The sequence below is a fragment of the Salvelinus sp. IW2-2015 genome, linkage group LG1 (assembly GCF_002910315.2).
Source record: "Salvelinus sp. IW2-2015 linkage group LG1, ASM291031v2, whole genome shotgun sequence".
Lineage (NCBI taxonomy): Eukaryota > Metazoa > Chordata > Actinopteri > Salmoniformes > Salmonidae > Salvelinus > Salvelinus sp. IW2-2015.
In genome coordinates this window covers 38,119,553-38,128,007 of record NC_036838.1, presented here as the reverse complement: position 1 = coordinate 38,128,007, position 8,455 = coordinate 38,119,553, and positions in this window count along the sequence as shown.

Here is an 8,455-nt window from a genome sequence, read left to right as displayed (position 1 = left end):
CTGTGTGTGTGTGAGAGAAAGGGAGAGCATTCTTAGGTGAGTTTGTGTGTTGAGGAAAATAAACTACGGTATGGGTCATATGGATGTCATACATTTCTAACTATCTTCAATATTGGGCTTTTGAGGGCGGCAGGTAGGCAAAGAGCGTTGGGCCAGTAGAGCGTTGGGCGATTAGAGCATTGGGCCAGTAACCAAAAGGTTGCTGGTTCGAATACACCAGCCGCCAAGGTGAAAATCTGTTGATGTGCCCTTTAAAAAAGAAAAAAAAGATTTAACTAGGCAAGAACAAATTATTATTACAATGACAGCTTACCCCAGCCAACACTCAGCCAATTATGTGCCACCCTATGAGAATCCCAATCACAGCCAGATGTGATGCAGCTTGGATTTGAACCAGGTACTCTAGTGACACCTCTTGCACTGAGATGCAGACCGCTGAGCCACTCAGGTACCCTTAACCCTAATTTGGTCCAGGGGTGCCGTACTACTATGGCTGACCCTGTAAAACAACACATTCCACTGCACCAGAATGTGACAAAAACATGAGACATCTAAGACTGTAATACCATTCTCCTGTAATAGGCTAAGTTAACAGCTTCTGTAGAGTTATAAGACACTGCCACCCCCTGGTCATTCACATGAAGACTTGAAGTGTAACAATCTACATCTAGGCTAATTTAATGAATAAGAATTGTATCAGTCAATTATTGTTATTTCAGTAGGCCACAAAGGCCAGTGCAATGGAACACAAAGGCCAGTGCAATGGAACACAAAGGGCAAGGCAACGGAACACAAAGGGCAAGGCAATGGAATACAAAGGGCAAGAAAATGGAACACAAAGGGCAAGACAATGGAACACAAAGGGCAAGACAATGGAACACAAAGGGCAAGACAATGGAACACAAAGGGCAAGGCAATGGAACACAAAGGGCAAGGCGCCTCAACGCGACACTTTAGCCATCCATCCTTTGAGCATTTCAGCATGCAATCATTATCTCAGTGAATGTTGCTCAATAGCATGTCTATAGGCTAACCATTCCCATAGCACCACCACTACTAAACACTACCACATTATTCTAAATATTTCGTTTTTGCTAGATTGATGAATACAGCCATAGCAAAACGGCTGTCAGCTCAAGAGGTTTTAACGGTTCAGGTGCCTAGTATCCACCCAGGCTGAATTTCAGCTCTGCCTTTAACACTTTCATCAACCCTCATTAGGAATTAGTGCTTGGTTGATGGTTTGAAGGGTTGTGTGTGTGTGGTGACAAAGTCTTGGTCAACAGTGAGGTAAGACCCCCTCTGTCCCTGACTCCCTGGCAACTCACATCACAGAGCCCTTATCTTTGACTACTTAAAAGGACCACCATTTTATTTGTGGTCTACCATGGGGGTGGTGGAACAGGTCAAGTGATGTGTGTACATGTTGGTGTGCAAGAAAAAGTATCTGTTCATGTGTCTCTGTCCATATAGTGTTTCTGTATGTTTCACCAGTACAGTTTATACACTGAGTGTACAAAATATAAGGAACACCTGCTCGTTCTATAACATAGACTGACCAGGTGAAAGCTATGATCCCTTACTGATGTCACCTGTTAAATCCACTTCAAACCAGTGTAGATGAAGGGAAGGAGACAGGTTAAAGAAGGATTTTTAAGCCTTGAGAAAATTGAGACGTGGAATGTGTATGGTGTGCCATTCAGAGGGTGAATGGGCAAGACAAAAGATTGAAGTGCCTTTGAAAGAGGTATTGTGGTAGATGCGAGGCACACTGGTTTGAGTGTGTCAAGAACTGCAGCGCTGCTGGGTTTTTCACGCTCAACAGTTTCCTGTGTGTATGAAGAATGTTCCACCAACCAAAGGACATCCAGATAACTTGAAACAACTGTGGGAAGCATTGGAGTCAACATGGGCCAGCATCTCTATGGAATGTTGTTGACACCAGTAATTATGCTGCAATAGTTCATGTGTCGGGGGGCTAGGGTCAGTCTGTTATATCTGGAGTATTTCTCCTGTCTTATCCGGTGTCCTGTGTGAATTTAAGTATGCTCCATCTAATTCTCTCTCTCTCTTCTCTCAGAGGACGTGAGCCCTAGGACCATGCCTATGCCTGATGACTCCTTGCTGTCCCCAGTCCATCTGGTCATGCTGCTGCTCCAGTTTCAACTGTTCTGCCTGCGGCTATGGAACCCTGACCTGTTCACCGGACGTGCTACCTTGTCCCAGACCTGTTGTTTTCTACTCTCTCTCACTACCACGCCTGCTGTCTGAAAGATCGGCTGTGAAAAGCCAACTGACATTTACTCCTGAGGTGCTGACCTGTTGCACCCTCTACAACCACTGTGATTATTATTATTATTATTTGACCCTACCGGTCATCTATGAACGTTTGAACATCTTGGCCATGTACTGTTATAATCTCCACCAGACACAGCCAGAAGAGGACTGGCCACCCCTCAGAGCCTGGTTCCTCTCTAGGTTTCTTCCTAGGTTCCTGCCTTTCTAAGGAGTTTTTCCTAGCCACCGTGCTTCTCCATCTGCATTGCTTGCTGTTTGGGGTTTTAGGCTGAGTTTCTGTATAGCACTTTGTGACAGGGCTTTATAAATTCATTTGATTGACTGATTGACCTTGTAGTGTGTCCATGCCCCGACAAATTAAGGCTGTTCTGAGGGTAACAAGGGGGCAACTCAATATTAGGAACATTAGGTTCCTAATGTTTTGTACACTCAGTGTGTATACACACACACACACAAACACAGTGTATTCGGAAACTATTCAGACCCCTTGACTTTTTCCACATTTTGTTACGTTTCAAACTTATTCTAAAATTTATCAAATTGTTTTATTTCACTCTTCAATCTACACACAATACCCCATAATGACGAAGCAAAAACATATATATATTTTTTAATTTATAAAAATGTAAAACTAAAATATCAGATTTACATAAGTATTCAGACACTTCACTCAGTACTTTGCTGAAGCACCTTTGGCAGCAATTACAGCCTTGAGTCTTCTTGGGTATAACACTACCAGCTTGATACACCTGTATTTGGGGAGTTTCTCCTATTCTTCTCTGTACATCCTCTCAAACTCTGTCAGGTTGGATGGGGAGCGTCGCTGCACAGCTATTTTCAGGTCTCTCCAGAGATGTTCAATCAGGTTCAAGTCTGGGTTCTGGCTGGGCCACTCATGGATGTTCAGAGACATGTCCCAAAGCCACTCCTGCGTTGTCTTGGCTTTGTGCTTAGGGTCGTTGTCCCGTTGCAAGGTGACTTTTGCCACAGTCTGAGGTCCTGAGCACTCTGGAGCAGGTTTTCATCAAGAATCTTCTCTGTTCATCTTTCCCTTGATCCTGACTAGTCTCCCAGTCCCTGCTGTTGAAAAACATCCCCACAGCATGATGCTGACACCACCATGCCTCACTGTAGGGATGGTGCCAGGTTTCCTCCAGAAGTGACGCTTGGCATTCAGGCCAAAGAGTTCAAACTTGGTTTCATCTTGTTTCTCATGGTCAGAGAGTACTTTAGATGCCTTTTGGCAAACTCCAAGCGTGCTGTCATGTGCCTTTTACTGAGAAGTGGCTTCCGTCTGGCCGCTCTACCATAAAGGCCTGATTGGTGAAGTGCTGCTGAGATGGTTGTCCTTCTGGAATGCTCTCCAGAGAGGAACTCTGGAGCTCTGTCAGAGGGACCATCGGGTRGTTGGTCACCTACCTGACCAAGGGCCTTCTCCCCCGATTGGTCAGTTTGGCCGGGCGGCCAGCTCTAGGAAGAGTCTTGGTGGTTCCAAACTTCTTCCAGTTAAGAATGATGGAGTCCACTGTGTTCTTGGGAACCTTCAATGCTGCAGACATGTTTTGGTATCCTTCCCCAGATCTGTGCCTCAACACAATCCTGTCTCGGAGCTCTACGGACAATTCATTTGAACTCATGTCTTGGTTTTTGCTCTGACATTTACTGTCAACTGTGGGAACTTATATAGACAGGTATGTGCCTTTCCAAATCATTTCCATTCAGTTGAATTTACCACAGGTGGACTCCAATCAAGTTGTAGAAACATCTCAAGGATGATCAATGGAAACAGGATGCACCTGAGCTCAATTTCGAGCATCTTAGCAAAGGGTCTGAATACCTATGTAAATAAGGTACTTTTGTTTTTTATTGTTAAGCCCTATTTGGTAAAAGACCAAGTCCGCATTATGGGAAGAACAGCTCAAATAAGCAAAGAGAAACGACAGACCATCATTACTTTTAAGACATGAAGGTCAGTCAATACGGAAAATGTAAAGAACTTTTAAAGTTTCTTCAAGTGCAGTCGCAAAAACCACCAAACACTATGATGAAACTGGCCGTCATGAGGAACACCACAGGAAAGGAAGACCCAGAGTTACCTCTGCTGCAGAGGATAAGTTAATTAGAGTTAACTGCACCTCAGATTGCAGCCCCAAATAAATGCTTCACAGAGTTCAAGTAACAGACACATCTCAACATCAACTGTTCAGAGGATACCGCATGAATCAGGCATTCATGGTCGAATTACTGCAAAAAAAAACACCACTAATGGACACCAATAAGAAGAAGAGACTTGCTTGGGCCATGAAACATGAGCAATGGACATTAGACCGGTGGAAATCTGTGCTTTGGTCTGATGAGTCCAAAATTGAGATTTTTGGTTCCAACCTCTGTGTCTTCGTGTTACGGCTGTCGTCTTCCTCCTCGGACGAGGAGAGGAGAGAAGGATCGGTGGACCAATACGCAGCGAGGTAATTAGACATAAATGATATTTATTGAAACACGAAGACGAAATACGAAAACACTTGGAAATTACAAAATAACAAYCACGACGTAGACAGACCTGAACATGGAACTTACATAACTACACGCAGAACTCACGAACAGGAACAGACTACATCAAACGAACGAACAGCCAAGACAGTCCCGTGTGGTGCACAGACACGAAAGACACAGGAGACAATCACCCACAAACAAACATTGAGAACAACCTACCTTAATATGACTCTCAATCAGAGGAAATGCCAAACACCTGCCTCTAATTGAGAGCCATACCAGGCAACCCTTTAACCCAACATAGAAACACAACACATAGAAATGCCCACCCCGCTCACGCCCTGACCAATAAACACATACAAAACAAGAGAAAACAGGTCAGGAACGTGACACTTCGTGAGACGCAGAGTAGGTGAATGGATGATCTCCACATGTGTGGTTCCCACCGTGAAGCATGGAGGAGGAGTTGTGATGGTGTGAGGCTGCTTTGCTGGTGACACTGTCTGTGATTTATTTAGAATTCAAGGCACTGTCTAGTATGCTTCAAAGCCCTTTTGAGATCATCTAACAATGTTTGAGAGATGAGCGATATTGTCCGACTCGAATCAATTAGCGCATGACAAGTTAAGCAGTCCTCCAGGACTGTTTCCAGGTACGGGCGTTTAGATTCGTGTTTAGTGGACATATTCCCCACGAAGTGGAGTGGTCGTTTGACGTGATGTGCCATTTCTGTTCGAGGTGAAAGCAGATCGACTTTTCGGATTTTGAGTGGGCCTGGCTTTAACGAAGCGTTTGACCTTTTTCTTCGCAACCTTTGTATCAGAGTCTATAGACAAAGTCCGTGGGCTTGTTTCTTGATCAAGCGGGCCCTGGATAGGGTCTCGAGTGAGAGCGGGAGAAATTTGAATTTTAACGTCCTTGCTATGGGTGTTCCTGCAGACCTGGTGTCCGGTGATTCCCCGTCTAGTCCTTGTGACTTTTCTTTTATCCTTTTCTCAAAATGTTCTCGCTTTAGTTCTTCACTTAGTGGAACTTCTGGAGAACATTGGTCTACGTTTTGATCGTCCTTCAACCCTTTGTTACCCTTGTGATCTGACACTTTTTGTGGGTTTGGTGCAGGAACGTAGCGAACAGGTCGATTGTAGCAGTAGTCGTTTTGATGGCGACGTACTTTACAGTTATTTAGACCGTGGAGGTTATTGGAATCGTGGTTTCGTGGTCATCTCTCAACTCTCCAATACCTGATAATGCACCCTCTAACTGGAGTGAGTGCTCCAGGTCAAACTTCAAAACCGAGGGGCCAGGGCTCTTAGCGTTGTGAACTTTTGATGCCTCAAAATCTGTGCTTGCAAGCTCTCTGAGTTGTAAGATAGGGAAGTCAACATGGCTGCAGGGCCCAAGTAGGTAATGAAGGTGGGATACATGTTCGACAGAAACATGTGTTTGAATGGTAACAGCTCTTCCATTCCTGTTTCAGTGAYTAGGCCAAAGTAAGCTGAACGAAGCCTATGATAGTAAGCTTGTGGGTGTTCGTTCAAGGTATTTCGTGCCAAGCGGGCGGAGAGGGTTAGCTTCCTCCTGTGGGGAACTTGGGGCCGAAAGGCCAAGAGGAGAAGCCAAGCTTTGGCTCTGTTGGTCAAGAGGTACCATATTACTCAGTGCCAAATGGCCAAGAGGAGAAGACTGAGGGACACATGAGGGAGGCAACGTCTGAAACCTATTGTCTTCACTCCTTTGAGTGCCGGGCTCTGGTTGCTTGGTTGGGTAGTCACGCTGTAGCATGTGATCGTTCTGGAATTCCACCAGATTGTACCTAAGGGTGGTATTCTGCTGRATTGCAGAGTCCACTTGAGCGCTTAGAGTACTGATTTTGGACACGTGAGTGTCGCACTTGCTCCTTTCGGTCTCAAACTTATCTATCATGGTTTGTAGATAGAGGTCTTGAGTACGGAGCYAGAGATTCAGTGATGAGATTTCCTCCGCTTGCTTAGAAATCAATATTTCCATCTTCATCACCTGAGTTCTCTCATCATTCATTTGGTCAGCGACTTCAATGAGTTCTGCTGATTTGTCATCCAACTTAGTCATTGTGTTCATTAACTGATCGTCTTTGGTCTGCAGCATGTTGAGTAGAACATTGTTACTTTGAGTAGTGTTCAACAAAACTGCATGCATGTTATCAAGTTGAGTGCACCTGTTTGTAGATAACTRGTCAGATMTATCTAGTTTGGCGTGGACATCATCGTATTTAGTTTTGGCTAAATTGAGTTGTTCCTGCAGCATAAAATGTTGTTCCTGTAGAATACGATTTTGTTGAAGAGTTTGTGTTTGTTCATCGTCATAAGTTTTTGCAATTACATTTAATTGTTCAGTTTTCAAACGCAGTTCCATAGCTAGCAGAATTTTTCCCTTTTCTGCATTTGTCATTGGTTTCCCGGTTCTCTCCACCTGTCCCTTTCCGTTTACCGTTACCTGCTCGTGCTTCAGCTGTGCACTGCGGTATTGGACCGATGCCAATCTCGGATGGTAAGACATTAGGGCTAGACTGGAGAGAACCTTTACAGGCCTGCGCCCGATGGTTGATTTTGGAGAGCGTTGTTGTCTTCTGTTATTCCCCTAATGGCATAATTAAGGTTGGTATCGCTGCTGAGGTCAGAGATTAATCCATTTATGGGTGGAGGTTCACTAATTAGCGGGAGAGTGGGGACTACCCCCTCTGATAGCTTGCACATTATTAGAACATTTGAAAGGAAAAATGTTTTTCAAAAATTTCCAAAGTTTGGTTMTGGAATACGTTGGAAGCTGCAAATACAATTTTAATCTATTTATAAACATTAATGAACCCTCAGTACTGTACCAGTAATGTGGGAGTTGGACGTGAATGAATTTGCAAAGGCAAATTGAATTAATAAATGATAATGATTAATCATAACTGGATAGGCTATCTGGGAATTAAACTTTACTTAACCTGGGAAGTTGGTTCATCTACGTTACTATAGCAAAGTTTAAAATGTCTCATTTAATTGGAAGAACCTAGAAAGGTATGTTCGACAATTTAACTTATTAAATTGAATGAGACGATGATATCCAAGCAATTGGGATTGTTTGGATTATCATACAAGTAACCAGTAATTTAAATGTTAGGGTACATTCACCACTAGGTTCACTTCTCCCTAAGGCCGAAGCCACATGGGACTCCAGCTGGAGGCGGGACTTCCGTCAGTACTGGGGTTTACTGAATGTGCTTTGCAAAAGCAGATTTTACTGATTGATATATTTTAATGATAAATCAAACCTGTATAGGCTGTTTGGGAATTAAACTTTAAATTAACCTGAACCTTGTTGATCTAGGTTAATGTGAAAAGTTTAAATTGTCACATTGTAGAAAACCAATCAATTTGGATATTATTTAAAAGATCCACTTGAAAGGTAAATCTGGCAATTTCACTTGTTAGTTCAATTGAATGAGACATCGATATCCAATCAATTGATTGGCTGGATATCCTAAGTAAACCTTGTTGAACGTGATCCACGTTTGGGTGACACCTAATTCTTTTTTTTCAAGAAATGTACTGGCGATTCTTCACCACCAGGGAGTCACTGATAGCAGAAAGGTGAAATCGAATGGAAGTACAAAGGGCAGGACGCAAGGCGGAGGAATTTC